The 26,085-nt window shown below is 40.2% G+C and overlaps 1 protein-coding gene and 1 long non-coding RNA gene across 10 annotated transcripts in view; both read right to left on the bottom strand.

The window, feature by feature from the left end:
• LOC307016871 (leucine-rich repeat and fibronectin type-III domain-containing protein 2-like) overlaps window positions 1-26,085 on the bottom strand; it is a 321,008-nt gene that overhangs the window by 292,261 nt on the left and 2,662 nt on the right. The gene's annotated exons all lie outside the window — the stretch shown is intronic.
• On the bottom strand, window positions 21,629-24,568 carry LOC307016814. The gene is made up of 3 exons (XR_013801913.1): window positions 23,935-24,568; window positions 23,175-23,222; window positions 21,629-22,983 (listed from the first exon to the last, which is right to left on the bottom strand). It is a non-coding gene; the product is annotated as an uncharacterized lncRNA (long non-coding RNA).

Below are 26,085 nucleotides of genomic sequence, written 5' to 3'. Positions count from 1 at the left end.
AACTGAGTACATGTGAAACACAAATATGGTTTTAACATTGTGCTCCTGTGATACATTGAGAACAGCAGATGAAGAACACAGGCCCATACACAGCAGCATGCCATGAATAGCTCTCACACGTGCTCCTCGCTGTATGTACAGTATGTAGGTTGATTTCTGCTTCCACCATTAGCTGCACTTCAAAGCTTCTTTTTCTTCCACTGCTCCAGTCTCCTGGGCTCCTCTGTCCTCTTTTCAGGGTTTGTCTCACATCAACAGCTATGCAGTGAGATCAATTACACAATGCATTTGTGTGAGCAAAATGCATCTAAACAAGCTGAGAAGCAGCACTGCCACACAACACTCGGTCATTAGGCTAACAGCAGCCTATCTAACGGAATACTGTGAGTACGTTTGCTACTACAAAGTTAGCAACATGAAATATGATAAAATGCTTAGGTGTAAAGAGTCTCCAGTTCTTTCAGAAAATCCATGAGCTTGTTAACTGGACTTGTATTTCTTAACGTGTGCCTGCTTCAGCTAAGTTTGTAATGAGCTTCTTAAAAAAAGCAGATAAAAAGAAGCAGGCCAACAAAATCTAAATATGATGCGAGCCTAATTAAAAGACAGCCTTGCTTTTTTGTTGGTTGTATACAGTACATGTATACCACATAAAAAGGAGATACTATGCAAATGTTTAGGTGCATGCCTCTACTGTGAAATGTTTCCATGCTGTAATGTTCAAAAAGCTCTTTCTTTTTCTCATTCTGCCTGTGTTGTATAGCACCTCTTTTCACCCTATGTCTGAAACCAGAAACAAGGACTCCAGTGCCGGCGTTTCAGGCCGGGGTTGGGGGAGTATGTAGGAGAGAAACTCCCTCTGGAGGGAACACACATATTTTAGCCTTTGCAGAACATTTAAATGCATTAAAAAACTGTATATTTCACTAGAGGAAAGGGAAAACCCAACAGAGCATAATAGGTCCCGTTCAAAAAAGAACCGACATGAACAAAATGATAGCAAGAATTTAAGGAAAACACAAATGAGTCAGTATGAAAAACTCCTGTCATAGAAATGTTCTCAGTCAAATATACGGAAAATTATTAAATTATCTCAATTATTGTTAGCCAATTGTAGGCAAGCATAAACAAATAATGGTAAGCCCATAATAAGGTCAATATACGTATAGTATCTGTGCTATTATTAAAATACATTGGGAAAAAGAATGCTGTGGCAAGTCTCATATAGCCTCCTTTAGCACCACTATGTCAGGGTACTATTCATTGTCTTAAGCTCCAACTTAATTACCATCCAAGGCTACCAGGTAATCCACAATTTACTCCATCTAAATGTCCCCCTTTAGCTGGGAGTATGATTTTCTCAGTAACAGACCCGGGTCAGAGTGGGCACCACCACATCGCACACCTTTTTCACCAACAGCGGAGTTCCTCAAGGCTGAGTTCTGGGTCCATTCCTGGTCAAGCTCTACACTATTCCCAGCCTCCCCTCCCCCTATCACCAAGACTAATACACTCTTCATAATTGTATGATTACTGAATAAGCACTGATTATTTTTATTTATTTTTTGGACTTGGAAATGTTATAAATTCCAAGCCTTATGTGTTTGCTGTGTGGTTGTCAGATTACTGTATTTGCTGGTGTGTGCTTGATGTAAAACCATCACACTGCACATGTGTGCGTGAATATGACCTCAAATATGAACATATTCAGAAGCGTATGGATTGGTGCAGCCCTCCTCGAAATTCTCTATAACACAGGGGAAGTTAGAAATTAGGGCCTGGTATAGTTAAAATAAAGGACATATAACTTACTTAAAATATTCAGTACACAAAAAACACACTGGACGCTGCACTAGGTCAGAAACCAGAGGAGACTGTGGACCACTTTTGGACAAAATGTCCTCTCCATTAAAGGCAGCTCATTGTGGAATAGCCTCCCAACTGAGATACGGGATTGTCTCAATAGCTTCAAAAGTTAACTCAAAGAATGGTTGAGAAACAACCAGACGTGTAATCACCGCTAAATGCAGTTTAACACAGGGGTACCTCCTCTTGCACTTTATGCATCTCTTGTATCTTCTCTTGCACTTTATATGTCGTTGCTGCTACATTACGACCATGTGGTAAATACTTGTGTATGCTGCTCTTGCTCTTTTTGCAAAAAATCATCTATTTATTTTTGCTATCTTTATAAACGTCATATTCTTATATGTGTGAGGGCCTGCGGATGGAAATGAGCTCAAATCTAAACTCTGGCATATTTACACTTGAAGCATTATTTGTCTTAAGTGTTCTTTAATGTCCCTGTTCAAATAAACGATTAAATTACAAATTTTAATTTTAATTGTTTGAATAAAATCTCTTTCCTATTTGATCATCTCCCAGATGAATATGTTACATGTGGGAACACTGTTATGTTCCCCTTGAGTGCCTGGTCAGGTGGCATGAATCCCTGGAGAGGGAGGCATTAATGATGTCTAACAACAGAGGAGGCTGGGCTTTTTAAGAGCATGACAGCAAGTATTTGTCACTGATAAAGCTGAAACAGTGGTGGAAAGTATGACGACGCTTGAGTGTGTGTGTGTGTGTGTGTGTGTGTGTGTGTGTGTGTGTGTGTGTGTGTGTGTGTGTGTGTGTGTGTGTGTGTGTGTGTGTGTGTGTGTGTGTGTGTGTGTGTGTGTGTGTGTGTGTGTGTGTGTGTGTGTGTGTGTGTGTGTGTGTGTGTGTGTGTGTGTGAGAGATAATGAGAGTGAGCAGGGAATCTCACTGCTGGCTGATTGGGCAGTGGCGGGACAGAGCTCTATTCATTAGGGAGCGGGATCAACACGACAACAGAGACCCGAGAGGCGCCCGCTCTGCCAAAACAAACAGGATTTGCTTTTATTCAATCTACCCGTTCTCCATGCAGTTAATTAAGGTTACGCGGAAGTGGAGAAACAAATAATTCAAAGTATAAGCATCCTGCCATTTAGGCTCTGAGAGGCAGAGGCAGGTCTAATTGGCTCAAAGGCCACGGTGCAGTGAGTGGCAGTGTGTCAGCTGCGGCTCACCAGCTCTTACACAGTAACCCTCTCATAGTCCTGCTAACAAACATGGAGGGGGTGGGCTTTTGTGAGATGCAAAAACACACTTCACTCTTTCTTCTCACACTTCCTGCTCTCTACATGCAACAACCTCCTCCACATTTACTAGCTTTTTTTAACCTCTTGTTGTTGTTATTCTCCCTTTTATTAAACGGCTATTAACTGCTTTTAGGGATAGCAGCAGTCGCACCAGTTAGCACCATTGCTAAAGAAGCTCTGATCTGGGATGTGAAGTCATATCAATCCGCAGACAAAAGCCTCAGCCATTAATCACATTTATGTTAATCCATCAGAAAACTTCATGATTATTTTTGTATATTTGTGGAGAGCAAGACACTTTTGATCAATGATGTCTATACTGTCTCGAGAAAGAAAAGAAAAAGAAAACAAGAGAAGGATATAGTGGTTAAAGCAACCCACTCTCTTCAATCTGCGTACAAATGACACGACTTTACACATTGGAAAATGCGTGCAATAGAGTTGCGAGTCCGAGTTTTGAGTGCATATGAGACGCAAATGGATACGGTTGTGTCTGAGAAGACCGGAAGCTGTGTGGTACATAAAAACATGTTATTACTCAATATCAAGCCACGATTATTGATTTTATTTGTAATCGTATAATGTCTGACTTTTTTTGCCGTCCGTGAGGAAAATAAATGGTGCTCAGAGCCTCAAAATACTGAAATCTGTATTGTTTTTAATCTTTTTTTCCTTCAAATTTGTTATCCTTTTCTAAATAACACACTGTTATTAACTCAACAATAACACACAATTATCCTTGTTTTTATTTATTCGTTTAATTCTATAATATTGGGCTTTTTAGCCGTCCGTCAGGAACTGATTTTCAAAATAAAGTCACCAGAAACAGACGTAGGCCCGGTTCAAGCTCGATGATTGGATGTTGTAGCCGCAATGCACGCTGGGATATGGTGTTTCCCACATAGCACGTTTCGTTAAAGGTCCACTGGACGCAGCGCAGTCCAATTCGTGAAGGCGATTTGCCATTAAAAGAAGAAGAAGAAGACATTGAACCCTCCTTGATACGAAGTTCCTCGAGGTAAACCCGTTTTCTGTAATGTAATAAAGACATTTACAGTGTTTTTTAAATGATTTCAGCTTTTGCATCACTTTACACAGCACCATGTGTCGACATACAAGCTTACGTGTGCAAATTATTTGCTAGTTAAACCGTGAACTGCTCAGTTAGCATCATTGAGTTAGCCTTAGCTAACTTCTGTCGTTTTACGGAGCTGTTGCAGTTTAAAATCAATTGATAGTAACATAGTTGATCATGTTGTAAATAGAATGGGGCTTTTTCAGTTTTTTGACAGTATTTTTGGTTTTAAAGCTTAAATTCACTCTTCGAGCCGATCTGAGATCTGCTCAGATATTTGTCCCGTTGATATTTAATCAGACATAACTAGCCGCTAGCCGATACATGATCCAGTATATTCTGTGCATTAACCAAAAGTAAAAACACATTAGCAGGTACAGGTTACCAAAAAACATGCATCTGAAGATGATATGTTATACATTAGGAATTCATAATAACTGAATTATTGTTAAAACCAGGGGTGGGGTTTCAAAGGAGATTTACATACTCTTGTTCCTCCATTGCTAATAGAATAACATCAGTGCCCTATACCAAAACATTTTAATCATACCTTTCCCTCATAATGCTGATATATTTCCTATTTCTATATATTTGCACATCGATTTTGTCAGAGGACTAAAGACTAAAATCAATAAGCTGATGTAAATGACATGATAATGCAAAAAAAATACATTGAGCTTTGATAGTTGGCGTATGATAGGCACGCAAAATCGGACTTTAGCGTATCTATTGCACGCATTTTCCAATGTGTAAAGTCGTGTCATTTGTATGCAGAGTGAGGAGAGTGGGTTGGGTTAAAGACACTGAGAGCTGGACAACAAATAAATCACATACAGCAGCCTACAAGGAATCAACTTTACCGACACGGTAAAAGAAGAAGTCAGACAGGAAGTAAACACTAAATGGAACAATAAAGGAAGTCAGACAGAAAGTTAAAATTAGTATTATACTCCTGCACTCCTTGAAAAATACGGTATTTACAATGTGGATTTTTAAATATGTTTTCCTCCTTAACGTATTTTTCTCCAGTTCATTTGTTTATTGTGTTAATGCTAAGCAATTTGAATGGCCTTGTCTCTGAAAGGTGCTATATTAAAAAACTAGCTCTAAACATAACGTGTTTTTATCATTACCTATTTATAATAAATAGATGAACTGTCTGCTGGCATCACATACAGTTTATTTATTTTTGAGGGTGGATTATCTAGCTCCAGAGCTGCAGGGTGCTTTGTCAGTAGGTTTCAGGTCATTTCATTTATTGCAAACAGTTTTGGGAATTTGCACCCCTTAAGTACAATAACAGCTAATAAGGAGTTTGTTCAGTATAATAAAGCTGCCATGTATAGTTTTTAGGGCTGTCCCGAATACCATTTTTCGGGCTCCGGATATTCGGTAGTAATCAGCAGCGAATATTCGGCCTGCGCGGGGGGAGGGGGGGGGGGGGGGGGGGGGGTCGTAGTAATGAGCAGCAAAAGTTGTTGTTGCGATGGAAACAACGTGATGGAGATTAAAGGAGAAAAAGTAATTTAATAATATCTACAAATAAAGACGGAGAAAGTAAACGATAACGTTTATGGTTAAGTGTTAGCACCCCCCGAAGAGGCACAAGCTCTTACGTTGATATTGGAGTTTTCAATAAATACAATAACAAAAAAAACGAATATCCGAATAACGACGTTGAAACTCCAACAAACGAATATTCGGATATTCGGATATTCGGGTACAGTCCCTATATGCAGTCCCAATAGTTTTGTGTGTATGTACTGCCTTACGTGCACTAAATACACTAGGATGTTTGTATTGTATTACATCATTTTTACTCTTTCATCACGTATCTTCTCATTTTAAGTTTTATTTCTTGCCATTTGTCTCCACACGGCTGAGGAGAGGCAATGCATTTTTGGCCACCAATGCAAAGTGAAGAGAAAAATGATACAACACTTGAGATTGTCATAAAAACTGATTGCTTAGAGTTTAACGTTTCATGGCCATATTGGAATGAGCTGACAAACGGCTTCTCTGACTCCACTGAAACAGCTCGAAGTCTCTATCTCTTATCTTGGTTCCCTCCTGCCCATGTCCCACAGGGCTTCCCACCAAGACAAACAACGCAGGTTATTTGGCAAATATTAGACATTTAAGAAATAGCAATTCCAGCCAGGGAATAAGCTGCTTGCACTGAATGTTCGCACAGTGAGAGGGAACAGCCTCATGATCTATTTAGAGCGGGAGCACAGCGGTTCAGATGAGAAAAGTATATTCTGATTAAAAGATGACTTCTCAAAAGCTTTTCTGCTCACTGATTGTTCTACCACAGCGGTGTGACCTCGTTTCAGGAAACAAAGAGGGTTTCTTGTTAGCCTGGATAATCGGAAGTCTCCTTAAATTACATATAGAATGTGGGGCAGTGGCGGTTCTAGAACATTTTACATGGGGTGGCAAAGGGGGGGCAAGAGGTCATGCCAGGGTGGCATGGGAGGGCGGACAGTACATGGTATTTTATACTGTGTGGGGAAGTGGTCCAATACATGTTTATTGTAGATGGCATTTTATTTATTTATGTGGTGCTAATTATGCTCACAGTTAGAAAGAAGACATCTGACTTTGATTTATTTTGTTACATTTTGAAAATAGGTCATAGTGATTCTTTCATAAGTGTACAAATGAATAAATATTTGATAATTAAATAATTATCTGAATAACTGATTATTTCATTGTTTGATTTAGCAACTAGGTATACATATACATAATATCCAATTGTACTGTAGCAATAACCTTATTTTTATACTGTATATTAGCTTATCTTTAATGATATTTTGGTTTGGATTAATTGTTAGAGTAAAATAAAAAAAATAAGAAATTCAATGATCGACCAAAATAGAAAGCCTCTCAGACAGAAAGTCAAATTCGTAAAAAATAAAGGAAATTACAGAAAACAACAATATAATATAGTGTTATATATTTATTGAAATACATTATTGTATAATTTACAATAAAGTATTTAAATTAACTTTATATCATACGATGACATAAAGTGAATTTAAAAATGAATAAGCTGAAAATTCACATTCCAGGGTCCATGATCTAGTATTATTACTATGAAAGGAAAAAACGATTTGCTGGTTACACATATTGAAATGACATTGGCAGCATTCCCCTTTCAAGTATCAATTCATGCAATTATATGTACAACATCAGTTGAGAGAACTGGAGAAAATTATCTTAGGTTGAAAATTAGATTTAACGATAATGAATCAAGTGTATTATTGTAGTCGGAGTCCTATGAAATGAAGTGCATGTGAATGATGTGTGTCCAGCTGATCCTGAGTCTGTGGAGTCTGTGGCCTGCTGCCAGTGCTCTGCTCATTTATTCATGATTACTGATCCCTTCTTGTATGGCCAACCCAATCCTGGCTCTGCAGGTCAGCACTCTGCGAGCCAGACAGTCCCTCAAGACTGAGCTCAGCATCGGCCAGAGCCTCACCCCCCCCTCTCTCTATGTGCCAGCAGTGGTGGCCTGGTGCAGACCTGTGTTTACACTGAGGTCGCTTCAGCGTCTCCTCGTCAGTTGGGAGGATCATTTCAGCTGCTGTTACGGTTTGTTGATGCTTTTTTTCCCCCCGGCAAAATAGATTGTTTTTTTCTTTTCTTCTAGGTTTGACCAGAAATAGATGACTATTCAATAATTGAATATAAGGAGCCTGATTTGACAGGTGAATTATTAGAAAATAAAACAATCATTTCATTTGGTGGTACTGAATGTCAGATTTATATAATTGCTTGCAATAAGACAACATAATATTATATATATATTATTATTAATATTATTCCTCCAACCTTATACAGTTATGTGAAATCTGTTCGCATAATACATTAAATTAAAGTCAACTTTCAGTTTTTTAAGTGTTGGCCTCATGCAGCAACATTTTGGAAAACACAGGCACAACACCTGTACCTTTATAGGGTGATAATCATGCAAAAGCCGGCTAGCATAGAGGTCTTAAAAACGGCTATCCCCACTGAAATCTGAAGGACACAGAGGATGCAGACCGAAGAGACCAAAGATAATAATATTAAGTTGAATCTATTTAAACATATTATTATTGCTTTCAACTAACCTAGCGGTATTTCTTTCAATCCATGGAGGGCATTGAGTTGAACGGCTAATCCATTTCTTATTGACTTGAACTACAATTTACACTTGTTTGATTTCCAATGACCGACTGATTAAAGATTTATCTAAAATACATGAACAGTGATGATTAAGCACCCCACAAAATAACAGATGTCTTTGATACACTAATTGGTTAATTGACTAATGGTTTCAGAGCTAATACAAAACCCTTACAGTGCCAGAGCAGTTTGGCTTTATCGAATCAGATGATTCTCACTTAAGACTCAGAAGTACTACAGTGTTCTTATTTGGTGACACATGACAAAGTCCTTTTATCGTTGGTATTAATGATCAATTGTAGATCATTTTTATTTAGTAATAAAGGTACATGCTTAGGGAGTAACGGGTTACGTGTAAAAGGATTACGTAATCAGGATACCAAAAAAAGGTAACTGTATTCCCTTAACATTTACATTAAAAAAGACCGAACAGGATTAATGTTACATTTCTACATTTGTGGATTACTAGTAGGATTACAATGTAATTAAAAGAGCATATAGTATTTGTTGTAAAGGATCAGATTTTATCTCTTCTCTAGCTGTACTGTTCTGCAGGCTAGTACCTTAAGTGTGAATCTATACGCCTACTGCCTGAATCTGCTTTATGGTTTTCACTTTCTTTGCTTCATTTGTTCTGGTTTTAATTCAGTAGGTGAACCTATATGTTCAAAAAATGGTGTGTGTGAGCTTACTGTGTGTGTATTAAACTAAAATGGACAGATTTGATTTCTACTTTTTTAAATTGTAGTAAGTGCTCATGTGATTCATTGCTGGTGTATAGGCTGCTGCCTGAATATGCTGAGTGAAAGGCAGGTTTTCATATCAATAAAATCATTTCTGATCCTAAATATCTTGGTAACATTGTTCTGTTGTCTTACATAATACACTTGAGTAAAAAACATCTTATTGAAATAAATGTTCTCTTTTACTTATTGGCATTTGATATTGAGGTAATCAAAAAGCAAACGTTTTGGACTTCATTTTTTTAAAAGGACAGTGTAATCCTTTTGTGGACACTGGAGCATGAAATGCTAATCTCTCCCAGATGGTCATGTGTTAGTTCAGGCAGGTGGAGGGCATATGGGCACCACAGCACCAACCCAAATGCTGCCTCCGCCACCTAGAGAAGGCTCAGCTGCCCCGACATGCTGCATGTTACTTCCTCCCAGCCTGCCAAGGACACACACTCACACACACACTCACTTTGTCCCAGGCAGATCCGTCAGGAGAATGAACACTTGACTCTCATAAATATCCATTCTTATTGAGGCTAAAGAACTGGCAGGCATGGCTATATAATCCCAGCTTTAGGGATGTTCAGCGAGAGGCAGAATCAATGGCAAATGAGGGGACCGTGCAGCCGTCCGTAGCAAAAGATGAGAGTCATCCAGTGCATTGCCCTTTCTACCTTCAGTCTCTTATTCCTTCCAGCCCGGTGCCCGGCTGCTGTAACTGACTCAGTGGCTGCCTCTTTACTGAGCGTCCCAACAGTGGTTCAGGCGAACGGTGACAATAAAGCTACACCGGCCGCAGGGCACCGCCCCTCTCTCTGCAGCAGCAAGGCTACGTCTGGTCCAAGACAAGGGTCGTTACTGGGTTACTAATCAGTCATCACCAGTGGGCAGAAACATGGTGACCTCTAGTTGAATCAGTGGTTGTTCAGGTCTTTGTTGACACTGTACTGAATTTTGGTACATTTATGGGCATGGGCAAATGGAGAACATTATGCAACAATATTGTAGGGTAAACTGTTTTTTTCCTACAAACTATTAACACAGTGAGATTTTTTATATATGTGTATCAGTAATGTGGATAGAAGAAGAAGGCGCCATTTTGTTAATCCACAAGGGGATATTCAGTTTTTCCCTATTTAGTTTTACAGTACAAATACACACTTGCACATAAGGTCTGAATAAACCACATGCACAAACACATGAATTGTATTATGGGGGCGTGCCAGAGTGAAGAGGTTGCCATGTTTCACGGCGTCAGGGAGCAGTTTGGGTTATGGCGCCTTGGTTCAGGACACCTAAAGTCAGGCACATTATGCAGTGCCCAAGAGGTGAAGAGGCTCATCTCCAGCTACCAGTCCACACCCACTGCTTAGGGCCGATCGGCGCACTCGAGAACTGGTGACCCTTCGGTTCCCAGGTCAAGTCCATCCAGACTGAGCTACTTCCAGTCCACACCCAGTGCTTTTGGCCGATCGGGGCACTCGGGAACTGGTGAACTGGTGACCCTTCGGTTCCCAGGTCAAGTCCATACAGACTGAGCTACTTCCAGCCTAATCTAGTATCATTTACAATGTAGTATACAGCTACAACAGTCTGGTCGGGACATTTTGCCTTACATATCATCCCCTCTTAAGTCACAACCTCAAGTTAGTTAGACGTCCAACATGTTACCATTTTTAACAATTGACTCAGTGTTTTATATTCAATTCACATATCTCCTACTTATTCTGCTTCCTAGGTAAATAATGAATGTTTACAATAATGTATACAATGTTCGAGACTTAATACGGGAATAAATGATCATTTTTGCATCGTTATTCTTGTATTCATTTCATTCATCAAAAGACATATTAAAATGATTATGATGGGATTTGTATTTATTTATTTTATTGGTATTGAGATACACAATTCACTTCCAATTGAATTGACTTGAAAAGTATAGCTTTATTGAAATGTTATCACATTTAAATTAATAGTTTGGCCCTGATCTAGCACACGTAGTGCATGTACAGAAGGCGCCTTGTACCTAGGACAGTATGGGGACTTGGTCGGCACGACATAACATTGTCCTTAGCTAGCTAGAATGATTGTTAGCGGTATCAAATTATTACTGCTCAAATATCCCTACAATAAGGGCTGGCTTCTTTTCGACACAATCATAGTGGTAGGTTACTAAAATAGTGAACACACACTTGTGTTCGTTGTACGGTGCTGTGTTGACCAAAGCAACAGCAATCAATTGTCACAGATGTTGAGCGTGAGAAGGGTCCACCATTTCCACACTCAACTTGTTGACCTTTCTCAGAGCATCATTCGGGCTCTGCTTTAAAAATGAGTTCACATTGGGACCCACTTACTGCCTGCACTCAAAACTACACATGTAACACAATTTCAGTCACAGCACATGTCCTAGCCATAAGACTTTATTATTGCTTTCTTGTGGGAGTAAACAGGCTGTCAATCGCATCACTGGCTAACAGGGGGTCAGTCACACAAACTATGATTCATGTGTGTACACGACTTGCTGTGCTGTTGCCTAAAGCCCTGATGACTCAACAAACTGTACCAGAGTGGCGCTCCTGTCTCCTGCTGCTCACACTGATTGGACTTCTAACAGCACATACGATACTGTTAAACAAACAAGCTGCTACTAATGCTGCTCATCCATCTCTGCACAGGGAGCAGAGTGGAGGCGGAGTCAGGGACTGGCCGGAGAGACTGATAATGAGCAGCCATAAAGGAGAGGTACAGGAGGATGTGGATGGTGTGTGCTGTAGTCTGTATCCAGGTCTCAGTTAAGGCTGAGACGCAGCTCTCTGCTGGTGCCTCTGGAGCTCAGGATTGGGCTTAGTGTACTCAGCCAAGAGCACGGTGACATATGTGCCATTATTTATAGCCAGCAGATCCGCTGAGAGGCCCAAGGGCTGCTTAGAGAAGGTATTATTTGAGAGCCCAGAGAACAACCTAACTGCCATATAGCTCAAAGGACATGTAGAAACACAAAAACCACCCACAAATAGGAGAGGTATTGTACTGTCATCAAAAAAAGAAAAACACAGCAAAGATAATCAAGTGTATGCTGACAACAGTATTTACTAGATCCTAAGTGATCAGCTGGAGTTAAAGCTTGTACTGGGATTAGTTCAACATTGTCTGGACAAAATGAGCACTTCTAATAAAAAAACGATTTAATTCAGTTTATGTATTAAGGGTTGCACGATGTAGAAAAAAATAACTAATTGCAATTATTGTGACTTGTATTTCAATTACAATATGACCTTCAATATTGGAGGGGTGATTATTTTGAAAGCGTAAGTCACTACAAAATATAATAAAATGATTATGTCGCAATTTATTTTTTAATAAGTCATAAAACAATCTGCAGCACCTACAGCAAATATTTTTATATTTTCACATATTCTGCTTCCAAATATTGTGCATACTGGAATATGGACATTGCACAAGACCATCATGATTTTGATCAAAGATTGAACAATTGCCTAGCACTTTATTGTCACATATGCATGCAATGCATACAGAGTTAAGGCTGTTACGACAGTGTTGCGACATGCTTCACAGCATGTTAAAGCTACATGCCACAAGTACAATAAAATAGGACATTGGGCCAGAGTGTGCGGAAATAGCAATAGATCAGTGAATGAGATCACAGGGACTAGGAGACCCCTTCTTTCTTAGGCTCAGTGTGCAGTGCAGATGAGAAAGAGCAGTGGACAGTCCAGCTCCAGGTGGATTCTACTCCAATGGAATTTAAAATTGACACAGGAGCTGATGTCAGCATCTTATGTGAGGATGCATTTCACACACTCACTCCACCAAAAACACTGAAACCAGCTGACATCCCATTAGACAGCCCAGGAGGTGAACTGTTGTGTCTGGGATGCTTTAATGTTACGGTCAGTTACAAGGGAAAGAACTACCTATTTGAAGCACACAGTATGTAGTCTGTGGCCGGAGTGTCAATAACCTACTCAGCCGGGATCTGTCAGTGGAGATGAACCTGGTAAGGCGTGTTGATGAATTGAAATTCACTACCAGTGAACACCTTCAAGCCTATAGTGAGCACGGCACACTAAAAACTGAACCTGTTAAAATCAAATTAAAGGATGGAGCTCAACCATATGCAGTGCATACAGCAAGTCGTGTGCCCTTCCCAATGTTACAGATGCAAATGCAGAGAAAGGGCGAATGCATCAGTTTGGTGGCCGGGGCTCTCTGTAGATATTAATAACATTGTCAACAACTCTGCTGCCCACCTCCCACCCACACCCGCTCCCGAGACCACATCACTCCCATCCTCCAGAACCTCCGCTGGCTCCCCGTCCGTCAAAGAATCCACTTCAAAGTCCTCCTCATTACTTACAAAGCCCTCAACAACCAGGCCCCCCCCCCTACCTCAAAGACCTGCTGCACCACCACACCCCTTCCAACTGCCTCCGCTCATCAGAAGCCAACCTCCTATCCATCCCCACCCGCACCAATCACCGGACCTGGGGGGACAGAGCCTTCTCCGTCGCTGCCCCCTCCCTCTGGAACTCACTCCCACAACCCATCAGAGACTGCACCGACCTCACCACCTTCAAAAAACTCACAAAAACTCACCTCTTAATCTGGCTCTTAATGTGTGATTGTTTTTTTTATTATTTGACTTTAACTTTAACTATATATTTATTTGTTGTTCCTTTCTTCTCTTTTCTTTTCTCTTCACTATTATCTGTAAAGCGTCTTTGAGCACCTGTAAAAGCACAAATTAAATCTATTATTTTTATTTTTTTATTTTTTTATTTTTTTTAATTCTTTATTTATTTGGGGTCACATTATAGTACAAGTACAGTTTTTCAAATCATATATTTTTAGAGACCCGAAAGTGACAAATGAAATAGCAAACAAAATTAATCAAAGTAAAATAAAAACGAAAAAGTACACAGGGGTTGTTTGAAATAGCAAATGTCTACACATGTACATGCATACATATCAACATACATATATACATTCAATACACATACATGTGACCATACATACATATCTATGCATATACATTCAATTGGTGTATAGAAACAGTCAAACAAGGGATGGTCGTCTTTGGGATATGTAAATCCTCCACTTTTTCCATATTTCTTCAAATGTGTTTTCCTGAAGCCTCATCGAGAAGGTGATTCTTTCCATAACATAGATTTCATGGATTTTGTCGTACCAGTTGTCAAGAGAAGGGATATCCGCTTTGAGCCATTTTCTAGTTATTGCTTTTTTTGCTGCAACAGTAAGAATTCCAAATAATTGTTTTGTTTTGGAGTTTGTGGGGATTGAATGTACGAGCCCAAATTGAAATTCGTCCCAGTTTAAAGGGATTTTTTCCTGTAGTATTATTTCAATTTCGATATGAATATTATATATTATTATTATTATTATATGCAAGAGCTGCCAGGAGCAGAAGCGGGCTCAACAAAAGGAGCCGCTTATGTCCACACCGCTGCCTGATCGTCCGTGGAAAAGAATCGCTCTCGACCTCTGCGAACATAACAAGCACAACTACCTTGGGATTTCAGACTACTATTCACGGTATCTGGAAATACTACAACTACCGGTAACACTTTATTTTGATAGTCCATAGTTAACACTCTATAAGTCATCAGTTGACATTCAACAACACTGTTTCAACAGACAAGTAACATGCATTTAACTAACTGCCAGTAGAATATAAGGTACATCTCAAGTGTTGATCTATTTTACAAAAAGTGTCTGTTGACTGTCAACATGTTTTTTGCAACAGGTTATTAACCGATATTCAACCTTATCTGTTGATTGTGTCAACATCTTCAAAATTGCCAATCAACTACTCAAAATCAATCTGTTAGTTGAAAGTCAACAGAGTCATGTCGACTATCTGTTGATAATCTCTTGAGAGTCAAGATGTCAACTAAAGATTACATTAAGCATTAGTTGATGATCAACAGATAAGCAACTTTAGAGTTTAGTTGACTATCTGTTGATCGTCAACTAATCTAGAGTAGACTATCAGTATACTTTTAGTAGGCATTCTCCACTAAGCGTTTGTAGGCATGTGTCAGGATTATCCAATTAAAGTGAAAAACAGTTGAGAACAGAAAACATACATTCATCCACTAATTATATGCAACAGAAATGGAAATAAAGCAAAATGTTTTGCACAACTGATCACAAACACTAACTGAAGTCAATACCAGGCTATAAAGCACAGTAAAACAAACACTATATGCAGCATATCAGAGAAAGAATTGGAATGTATTTTTTTCGTTTTCTTTTCTAGTTATCATTTGGTAATAAACCCAATTCAAAATGTGTTTTCCTTAGGTTGCACGTGAGTGATTTGTCACATTTACAACAGGAACTTAGCAACATTAGATATTAGCAGAGGTTGCTTAACGTTTTGCAGTAGAGTTAATGGTTTTAAAATAAAATGAATAACAGTTAATGTTACTAAGTGAGTTGTTGAGCTAAACATTTCCTTATGTTCTGTTTTACAGGTTCTTGTGAAGATGCCGTGGAAGTGCAAACACTGTGAGTTTGTATCTGAGAGAAGAGGCTACCTATTGAAACATTACAGGTTACAACATGGGAGCTACAGTCGAACTGTACCGTTTCCATGCTTACACCAAGAATGTTTGTGCACATTTAACTCAATCAATGCACTTAAAGTCCACTTAAAGTCCACTTGTGTATGATTCACCAGAAAGCCCAGTATGCACAACAGTGTGAAATTGCCCAAGTAACCTTTCACTGTCAGGTGTGTGATTTTGCTGCACCCTGCACAGAAGCAATTTTGTTCACTCACCTGCGCAGTACACATTTAAAAGTCAGTCACAGAGTACAGTGTCCATATAAACGTTGCAACTTTGCAACTAATGTGTACTCCACATTTAATGCACATAAAAGTAAAGAGCACAGAACAGACAATTGGAGGATGTGTATGCCAGAAATAGTCCCTGTTGGTGTAAATGAGGAAATGGCCCAAGAAGAACACGAGCCTCCAAATGACACGACTGATTTAGAGGATACTGGCAGTGAGGATTCCAGTGATGGAGAACTTCAAGATCTAGGAAAACAGTTGGAGCACAACCTAGCAGCTCTTTTTTTAAAGATGCAAACCATCCTTCATATTCCAGAAAGTTCTGTACAAGAAGTCCAACAACAGCTTCTACAGATATGTGAACTGTCCCAGCCACTCCTGCATAATTCAGTCAAGGACATTTTGAAACAAAACATATATGTAAATGATTCAATTGTGAGACAGTAACTCAGGGCAGCCTCAGAGAGCAATGTCATAACAAGATTGTGTGGCAAGGACGGCTCCTTATCAACCACTAAAAGGAAAGCAGCATATGTGAGCACAAACTTTACAGTGGTTACTCCAGTGGAGTACATTATTGATAGAGAAAAACAGTCTGGTACTGTATATGTTCCTCTACATGCAATGCTACAGAAAATGTTGAACAGGGCAGACATTTTAGACAAAGCTCTTCCAGAACAAAAGCATGTGCCACTTGAGTACAGTACATAAAGAGATGGTTCATACTGTAAAGAAAATGACCTCCTTAAAGGGGAGGAGTTCAAAATCGCTGTAGGACTTTACATAGATGATTCTGAAGTGTCCAATCCGTTAGGAACATCTAGAAAAAAACACAAAATGACTGCAGTGTATTGGGTGATAGCTAATGTACCATCAAAATCCACAGGTCCACACTCCACTCCATTCAGCTTGCTCTTTTGTGTAAAGCCACTGATGTAAAAACATATGGCTATGCTAAAATGCTCCATCCTCTCATCCAAGATCTGCTTTCTTTGGAGCAAGACGGTGTTTATATTGAGAAGTTGGGAGCATGTGTCAAAGGCACAGTGTTATATGTGGCTGCTGATAACTTCGCTGCTCATTCACTGGCAGGATTCTTCGAGAGCTTTGCAGTGGACAGGTCCTGCAGGTTCTGCATGGCGACGATGAGCGAGATCCAAGACAAGGAAGTAACTTCAGGCAACTTAGAACTCCGAAATAAAGACACTCACAACCGCCAAGTGCAGGAGGTAAAGCAGAATCCCACTATGGCTAGAAAGTATGGTGTGAAACGAGGATGTGAGTTGACAGACAGTCTGAAGCACTTTCATGTTGTTCGCGGTTACCCCCCTGACATCCTGCATGAACTTTTTGAAGGCATTGTTTTTGTTGAGTTATCGCTCTGCCTTTCAGACCTGATTTCTAAGAAATATTTCACCTTAGAAACACTGAACCTTGCAATCAAATCCTTTGCATATGCTTTTAATGATAAAACTGACCAGCCACAGCCTATTGCACATGGCTTCTCTACCAAAGGGACCATAGGTGGAAATGGCCATGAGAACTGGGCTCTAATTAGACTGCTCCCACTTCTCATTGGTCATAAAGTACCTGAAGGGGACAATGCATTGAACCTTCTGATGCTCCTTAAAGACATTGTTGAGTTGGCTGTAGCAACATGGCACACTGAAGAGTCAATACACTTCCTTGATTGCAAAGTGTCAGAACACAGAGAACTGTTGCAAACTACATTCTCTGATTTGAGATTACGTCCAAAACACCACTTCATTGAGCATATCCTCAGCTGATTAAGGCATTCGGTCCGCTTTCAGATGTCTGGACAATGTGTTTCGAGGGAAAGCACAAATTCTTTAAACGGGTCATTAGAAATGCTCACAACTTCAGAAATGTTGCTCTTACACTGGCTGTAAAGCATCGGAAAATGATGGCTTACTATTTGGACACAAGTTCATTTTTCAAGCCCTCAGTGGAAATGGACAAGGTAACTACGGCACCAATCACATCTTACCCTGAGAATGTCCAACACGTTTTCTGACCGATGAAGCCATTATAACCACATCATCTGCAAAACGAGTGGTGCAATCCTTAGTCCACCGAACTGCAGACCCCCTCCCCCACGACTACGCCTCGAAATCCGATCGATGTATATTACAAACAGGATTGGTGACAAAGCGCAGCCCTGGCGGAGGCCAACCCTCACCGGAAATGGGTCCGACTTACTGCCGAGGACCCGGACACAGCTCTCGCTTTGGGAGTACAGAGATTGGATGGCCCTGAGTAGAGACCCCCTCACCCCATACTCCCGCAGCACCTCCCACAGTAGCTCCCTGGGAACTCGGTCATACGCCTTCTCCAAGTCTACAAAACACATGAAGACCGGATAAGCATACTCCCAGGCCCCCTCCAGGATCCTTGCGATCCTTGCGAGCAGGGCCGGCTCGAGACAATTCGCAGCCCTAGGCGAGATTTGAGTTGGCGCCCAAGCCATCAACAATCTCCCCCCGGGAGATTGGTGATGATCCCCCGTCATACTCCAGCTCTGCCTCAAACACAGCTTGGATGGTTCCCTGCTTCCCCCTCCTGAAGTGTCGGACAGTTTTCCAGAACAACTTTGGTGCCGCCCGAAAGTCCTTTTCCATGTCTTCTCCGAACTTCTCCCACACCCGCTGCCTCTGCCACGGCTGAGGATGCTGCCCTTCGGGCCTGTCGGTACCTTGCAACTGCCACGGGACTCCCCCGGGATAACAAATCCCTGAAGGCCTCCTTCTTCAGTCGGACGGCTTCCCTGACCACCAGTGTCCACCAGGAGGTTCGAGGGTTACAGCCCCTTGAGGCACCTAGGACCTTGAGACCACAGCTCCCCGCCGCGGCTTCAGCAATAGAGGCTTTGAACACCGACCACTCTGGTTCAATGTCCCCAACCTCCACAGGAATGCCCGAAAAGCTCCGCCGGAGGTGTGAGTTGAAGGCCTCCTGAACTTGGGCCTCCTCCAGACGTTCCCAGTTCACCCAAACTTCACGTTTGGGTTTACCAGGTCTATCCAGAGGCTTCCCCCACCACTCAACCCAGCTCACCACCAGATGGTGATCAGTTGACAACTTGAGGTTTAAAAATATGAGATAATTCATAATCTTCAGTGGTTAGCTATGAATCTTCCTGTGCAACAGTACAGTAGGCCCACACAAACTGCAGAACACTGGTGCTTTGGGAACACTCAAATGATTTAATTCCCATTTAAAATCAGGAGACTAAATATGAACGTGTGTGTGTGTGCCATGCTTGCCAACTCTCCCGATTTTCCGATTTCTGACAAAATCAGATTTACTCACGACTGTTTTCACTCTGACTTTAATACAGCTACACCATTGTTTGGTTTCCATGGTAGCGCGTCTCTTTAGCAGCGCGCGCAACTCAAAGTCTGAGAGGGTGAGGAAGATGAAAACTGAACAAGAATCGACAACTCGACCCTCTGATCACTCCTTTCCTGTAAAATACAGGTCCAGCCCACACATGCTCCATGGTGCTACAGGCATTGCCCTTACAACTACAATAAGCATGTAAATGTTAATCTACAGCTCCGGCGATCCACTAGCACCGGAGTGTCCACCTGCAGACAACTATTGTAGCGTCACCTTGGATACGAGTCCAAACAACTCAACAGTTTTTTTTTTGAAATATATTTTTTAATTTTTAATTTTTAATGACAATCAAACATGTGGGAAAAGGGGGGGCGGCGCCCCTATGGGCCGGCCGCCACTGGTGGAGATATACACACATATTGATAGATGTCTTGTAATGCACTGTTGAGGAATCTGTGACCCAAATTTTTCATTCATTGCATAACTACACTGTAGTTGTGTATATGATAAACCTTAGAAAATCTTGAAATCTTGAAAGGGATGTGCAAAATAGCATAATATACAGTTTTTTTTTAAATTAACTATTATTAGAGAATAACAAGTAATTAATATACTTTATAGAGATCTGCAGATAAATGTTTAGTCTTCTCAAGCACCAACTATCTCTCCTGATTTTTGGCACTTGACAATCACCTTTCCCTGAATTTTACTCAGGTGTAACTAAAGTCTGCTTTAAGGGTTGTTTATATTTCACATCATTAATCAGAATCTGCAAAGTAACTTAAATAAATGTAGTGGAGTACAAATACCAGGTTAACCTCTGAATTCTAGTGGAGTAGAATTACAAAGTAACAATGAGCTGTCATGTGGGTACATGTTAATGCTGCCCATTATGGATACAAGCGATTTTTACCCATTTAGTAATTACATGTTTTAAATGTGTACACACCAATGTGTTTCCTATCGCCTAAACCTCCAGGGCTTAATACTGTCAACTTATAATTTTGGGAAAAACCAAAACGTCTTTTAAAACTACAATTCCCAGTAGAGACGTGCCATACAGAACATGTTGCGAAACACAATAGCCAGCATGTGTAGTTCTGGGGGGGCGTTCGAGTCCAGTTTTGAATAGTCTGCCGTGGTTTTGCTCCATTTCAAAGAGCTTGATGCTCGGCGTAACCTTGGCGCACTGCCACTCCAACATCCAATCCCAGAACTTGAAGATTAATCACGGGGTTTGTCAACGGGACTGTAGCATGGCGGGGCCTCATTCATTCTTATGAGAGTTGCTCATTGGCGCATGATGATAAAATGGCCCAACTTTTGAGAGAGCGAAACGTCACAGATTACCCGGCATGCCTGAGAAGTACCCGTATGTGCGCTCATAGCGCATGCGCAACTTTAACCAAAATGCTCGTTCACATCAAGCACGTCAATTTGCGTACACCTAACAGCACCGCACGTTCATGACAGCATGGTAATAAAGAACCGCAGTGACACGTCGTAAAACCCGGAAGTAAACTTCTTCCGGTTCCTTTGTCAAAAACCAATGCAAATTCTCCATAGGATTTTGGAAAATAGCTCGAAATAAGGTCTGTGGTTGACACACATTTAAGAGAGGGATCACGTTTTGTTCAGCCGAATAAACTCCACATGTCAACCCTACTTTTATAATTTTTGAATCATAAATCTAGTCGCCAGAAGCAAAATGCTAACGTTATGCTATAAACGAACTACAAGCCAGTACAGCAGCAGGGTCGCACGACTTCAACGTCACGCCAACTTAAGATCGTTTCAACTGACTTGCACTGAAACTGCACTTTGAACACTTTAAATATATTAACATTTTAAACTATATACCCCGGTTATCTAGGCTCTTTTTGTTTTGTTTAATGTATACCACGTTTATCTAGGCCCTTTTTGTTTTGTTTTATGTATACATGTCACACTGTTGGAAACGATATTTCGATATTTCTGGATGTATAACACATGTCGAATTTTTTACAATAAAGCTGAATTTGACTTTCGCGTGCTTGCATATTTTAACAAAGCTTTTCATTTTAGCCACACTGAATTTAACTAGAAGTCATGGCTGTGTCAATTACCAGTCTGATATCGTTTTACAAAGATGACAAGAAGAGTGTAGATAGAGGAGAGAACCACTACAAGTCAGGACACGTAACAGTGCAGCCTAGATGAAGGTGTGCTTACCGCTGTTGTCAGGGCTAGCATGAGGGACAAGGTTTATAGTGTCGGTGAGTAGTGATAGCAAGAGTACCGTTAACCTAGAGTTAATTTATTCACATGAATTCCCATCAACAAATCCATTTTATGTGTCACATGAAATCTTTATTAGGCAAGGCAAGTTTATTTATATAGCACTTTTCAACACAAGGCAATTCAAAGTGCTTTACAAAAAATGAAAGACATTAAGAAAATGGCATTTAAAATCAGTCATTAAAAAGAAAAGCTCATAAAATAAACATTTAAAGAAAAAATACATGGATAAAAGTTACAGTGCAGTCTAAGATATGAATAGTTCAATTAAAAGCAGCGACAAAAAGAAAAGTCCTCAGCCTGGATTTAAAAGTAGTAAGAGTTTTAGCGGACCTGCAAGTTTCTGAGAGTTTGTTCCAGATATTTGGAGCATAATAACTGAAGGCTGCTTTACCATGTTTAGTTCTGACTCTGGGGACAGAAAGCTGACCAGTCCCTGAAAACCTGAGAGATCTGGATGGTTCATCATTTAGCAGGAGGTCAGAAATGTATTTTGGGCCTAAACCATTCAGTGCTTTATAAACAGCAGCAATATTTTTGAAATCTATTCTTTGACACACAGGAAGCCAGTGTAAAGACTTCAGAACTAGAGCGATGTGATCCACTTTCTTAGTGTTAGTGAGGACTCGAGCAGCGGTATTCTGAATCAGCTGCAGCTTTCTAATAGATTTTTTAGTGAGACCTGTGAAGACACCATTGCAGTAGTCCAGTCTACTGAAGATAAAAGCATGGACATGTTTTTCCAAATCCTGCTGTGACATTAGTCTTTTAATCCTAGATATGTTCTTTAGGTGATAGTAAGCTGATTTAGTAACTGTTTTAATGTGACTGTTGAAACCAATAACTAATTTAACCCGCTGACAAGAGAGCCCACCTCCGAAGATCGTGACTGGCTGAGGGACAGACTCGGGGGCAAGTTCTCAGGAATTTCTCTCCCCCGAGCCAGAAGAGGAACACTACAGCTTGGAAACACTTACTGTTCCTGAAATTATCAAATCTGTTGGGCATCAGGGACCTAAGGCAATTGTGGCAAGCATGGCATTGTCTGAAGAGCAACAGAGGGCAATTCAGGTGGCTACCACTGGTCAGCGAACCAACCCAAACTGGCATTTGTTCAGGAAAGGAAGGTTGACTGCCAGCAACTTTGGAGCTGTCCTGAGGTCAAAGCGTGTGACTGCTTCCTTTATTGCCAGGGTGCTAGATGCAATAACAGGCCCTTGATGGTGTTTTGTCTGTACAGTGGGGGACTATGAATGAATGTGAGGGCGTCAGGGTATTCACCACTGCAACTCAGATGCAGGTCCATGAGTCAGATTTGTGGCTCTCCCTATCAGGATTGTTGGGGGCATCTCCGGATGGTCAGGTAGGGTCTTCCGCTGTGCTGGAGGTAAAGGTTCCCTACGGAGCCAGGGAAATGACAATTAGTGAAGCATTGCAAATCAAGGGCTTCTGTGTCAGTAAGGAAGGAGAAACATTCAGCCTGCGTGAGGAACATCCTTACTGGCACCAAGTGCAAGGTCAGCTTCACCTCACTGCAAGGAAGAAGAAATAAAAAAATGGTGAATTGTTTTTAATTTACATTTACTCGCCTTTGCAATGTTGTGGTTGTTAGAGTGTTAGGTTTCCTGTCAGCTCGTCTGTTGGGAAGATATAAAATATTAGTTTCATGGAAGTCACACCGTCACATATACTGTAAGAGTATTAAGACATACAGTACATAGGCTAAAATAAAACATCTAAAGATATAACCTTGCACTTTGATAAGTCTCGTGAACATTTTCACTATTTTGACATTTTTATAGAGCAAAATTGAACTAAAGAAATAAATGGTAGATTAATCCATATTGAAAATAGGTGTCAGCTGCTACACTAATTATAATAGTTATATTTCTTAATTAATTAAGATAAGATATTACTGTATTGATCCCAATTTGGGAAATGTTTGTATTGCAGCAGCATAACAAGAAAAAAAAAATATAAGTTATTATATACAAAAGTATGTGAGGGATGGAATATTAAATTGAATATAAATGTAAAATGTACATGTGATTTTACGTCCAAGAGAAGCTATGGAGCAGAGTGTTCTCTGCCAGCCAGAGGTGATTTGTTATTAGTTCAATATGTCAAACTGATTTCCCTGACTACAATCTTTAGTTACATGGTGAAACGTTATGCTGCTTGTACTAATTAGACTTATCATATAAGCCACACAGGTTTTAATAGGATGTATTCATTATCTTTACTTATGTTGCGGTCTTTTCAGCAGCGCCATCTCTAAAACGGCGATACAGTCACTACCAATCATTTACATTTCACCGTGACATGGACAAAAATGTAACGTCAGCTTACCTCATGACACGCATCCAGACTCTCCTTTGGAAAACATTGGCCGGGAAACGATAGAACAAGCACGTTTCATGCGAAGACCTGTGGCTGCAACCCGGAGCAAAGCAACAAACCATTGCGTAGCTAACTAGTAGCGCTAGCTTTAGCTAACGTTAGCTAATGAAACAAACTGCCGAGTAAAATTGGAAAACACTGGAATTAATTATTCTATAATTTGTAAAACTACTGTGTTAAAAAAAACAATTTCAAAAATACAGATTCTAATGGTCAGATATAGATATACAGATACTAAAGATAGGCAGGTACTTGCTTTTCAAGCAGAACACAGGGGAAAACAAACTTAGCGGGAGTTTTTACGTCTTCTGCGTAATGACGTACAACGGCCTCGACAATTTCTGTAGTCCTATTCAGCCACTCGGTAACAACCATCGTTTTTCAGACACGTAAACTCTTCAAAAATCCCCAGTGGGGTCACTGCTGATGTATTTAATGTCGTAGAACAAAACGTGACTTATCTCTTAAATTTGTGTCAACCACAGACCTTATTTCGAGCTATTTTCCAAAACCCTATGGAAAAAATGCATTGCTTTTTGAGGAAGGAACCGGAAGTGCTAAAAATGCTAACTTACTTCCTGGTTTTACGACGCGTCACTGCGGTTCTCTATATTCTACTCAGAGTCCGGCACACTTCCTGGGGGCTTGGACTGTAGTCCCAAACGATAGCTGGGGATTATGGGTAGTGTAGTGTCTTCGGCCATCCTAAACTTAATTTTTTATATCGGATATCATATCGCATTAACAACACCACATCTGGTGTCACAGAGATCTTCTGTTACTGTCCTTTCTTCTTAGAGGAAGTACAGAGACACGTAACTCTGGATTTGTTTTAATGTTTGAGGTGCAATAAACGACACAGCAGCTTTTTGGCATGTTAAAACTATTATTTTCTGCCTCGCTCATGAGAGTAACAGCTGGCAAAATTACAGCCTCGCCTACTGATTTCAAATGTGTGCTCTAAAATGATATTTATAAATGACTATTATCATTGTTATAAGCAAGACAATAAATGGCAAAGATATGTAGAAAATAAACGTATTTAAGATACGTTCATAAGAAACGTAACGTGGGAGAAAATATGTTTCGAGAAGATATGTAGAAAATAAACGTACTTGAGATACGTTCATAACGAACGTAACGTGGGAGAAAATACGTTTTTAGCTAAACGTAATTGAGAATGCAGTTTAGTTCTGGGGGAACGTAATTTTTAGGAGACAGGGTTGCTCACAGAGTATTTAAAAGTACCATTATTTGTTAGTTCCTGTCCCTGGTAAACCCTGTGAGCGTAGTTTTATAGAATACAGATTAAGATTGTTCCACTTATCACTAGTACGATTAGTTCTGGCCGATAAATATTGATGAAATTGTTACAAACAAGACAAAACTACAGCCGCTTATATAGTCTTAACTGTGTAGGTTAGTTTGCCACTTGTTTTAAATGTGGCAAATCTTATAAAGTGTACTGCTGGCTGAGACAAAGCAGCCCCTCCTCTAGCTGCTGTACCTGTAGTGATTCTAGAGCAGTAACAGTATAACGGTTACACCAGCATCAGTCATTATATACATTAATATCTCACTGGAAAAAAATATAAAATGTAAATAAAGAATCTGAATATTCCTGACAGCACTATACTGAGGCAAGTTTTGAAAGAATGAAGAACACAGACATCTGACTGTCAGTATCATTTATTCTGTCCCCCTTCCTCTGCTGCTGTGGTTCAGGTACCGCTACCCGACCAGGGGGGGGGGGTCTGCTTTGTCTCAGTCAGCGAGTGAATTCACAAGAATACGCAACGTTTTAAGATACGTGGCAAACTGAGCTAAACAGTTCATACAGCAGCTTTTGTCTTAGCTGGTATACCAAATGTGGGTTATGTTTAGTATTGGGTTTCCATACCATCCCTCAATTAAATCATTTCTTATTCATTGTTTATTGCTATTTTGTTTTGTTTTTATCACGCATGTTCATATTGCGATGACAACGAAAATATGATTTCTCGGTCAGCACTAACAGCAACAGCTCTTTCCAATCTCTTCGGGTGATCTGTTTGTGCTCTATTCCAGCAGAACCAACTCATACCTTCCCTCATGTGTCTG

This window comes from Notothenia rossii, assembly GCF_949606895.1.
Source record: "Notothenia rossii genome assembly, chromosome: 8".
In the NCBI taxonomy this organism is placed as follows: domain Eukaryota; kingdom Metazoa; phylum Chordata; class Actinopteri; order Perciformes; family Nototheniidae; genus Notothenia; species Notothenia rossii.
The sequence above is the reverse complement of the archived record's forward strand: the minus strand, read 5'-3'. Positions and strand labels throughout refer to the sequence as shown.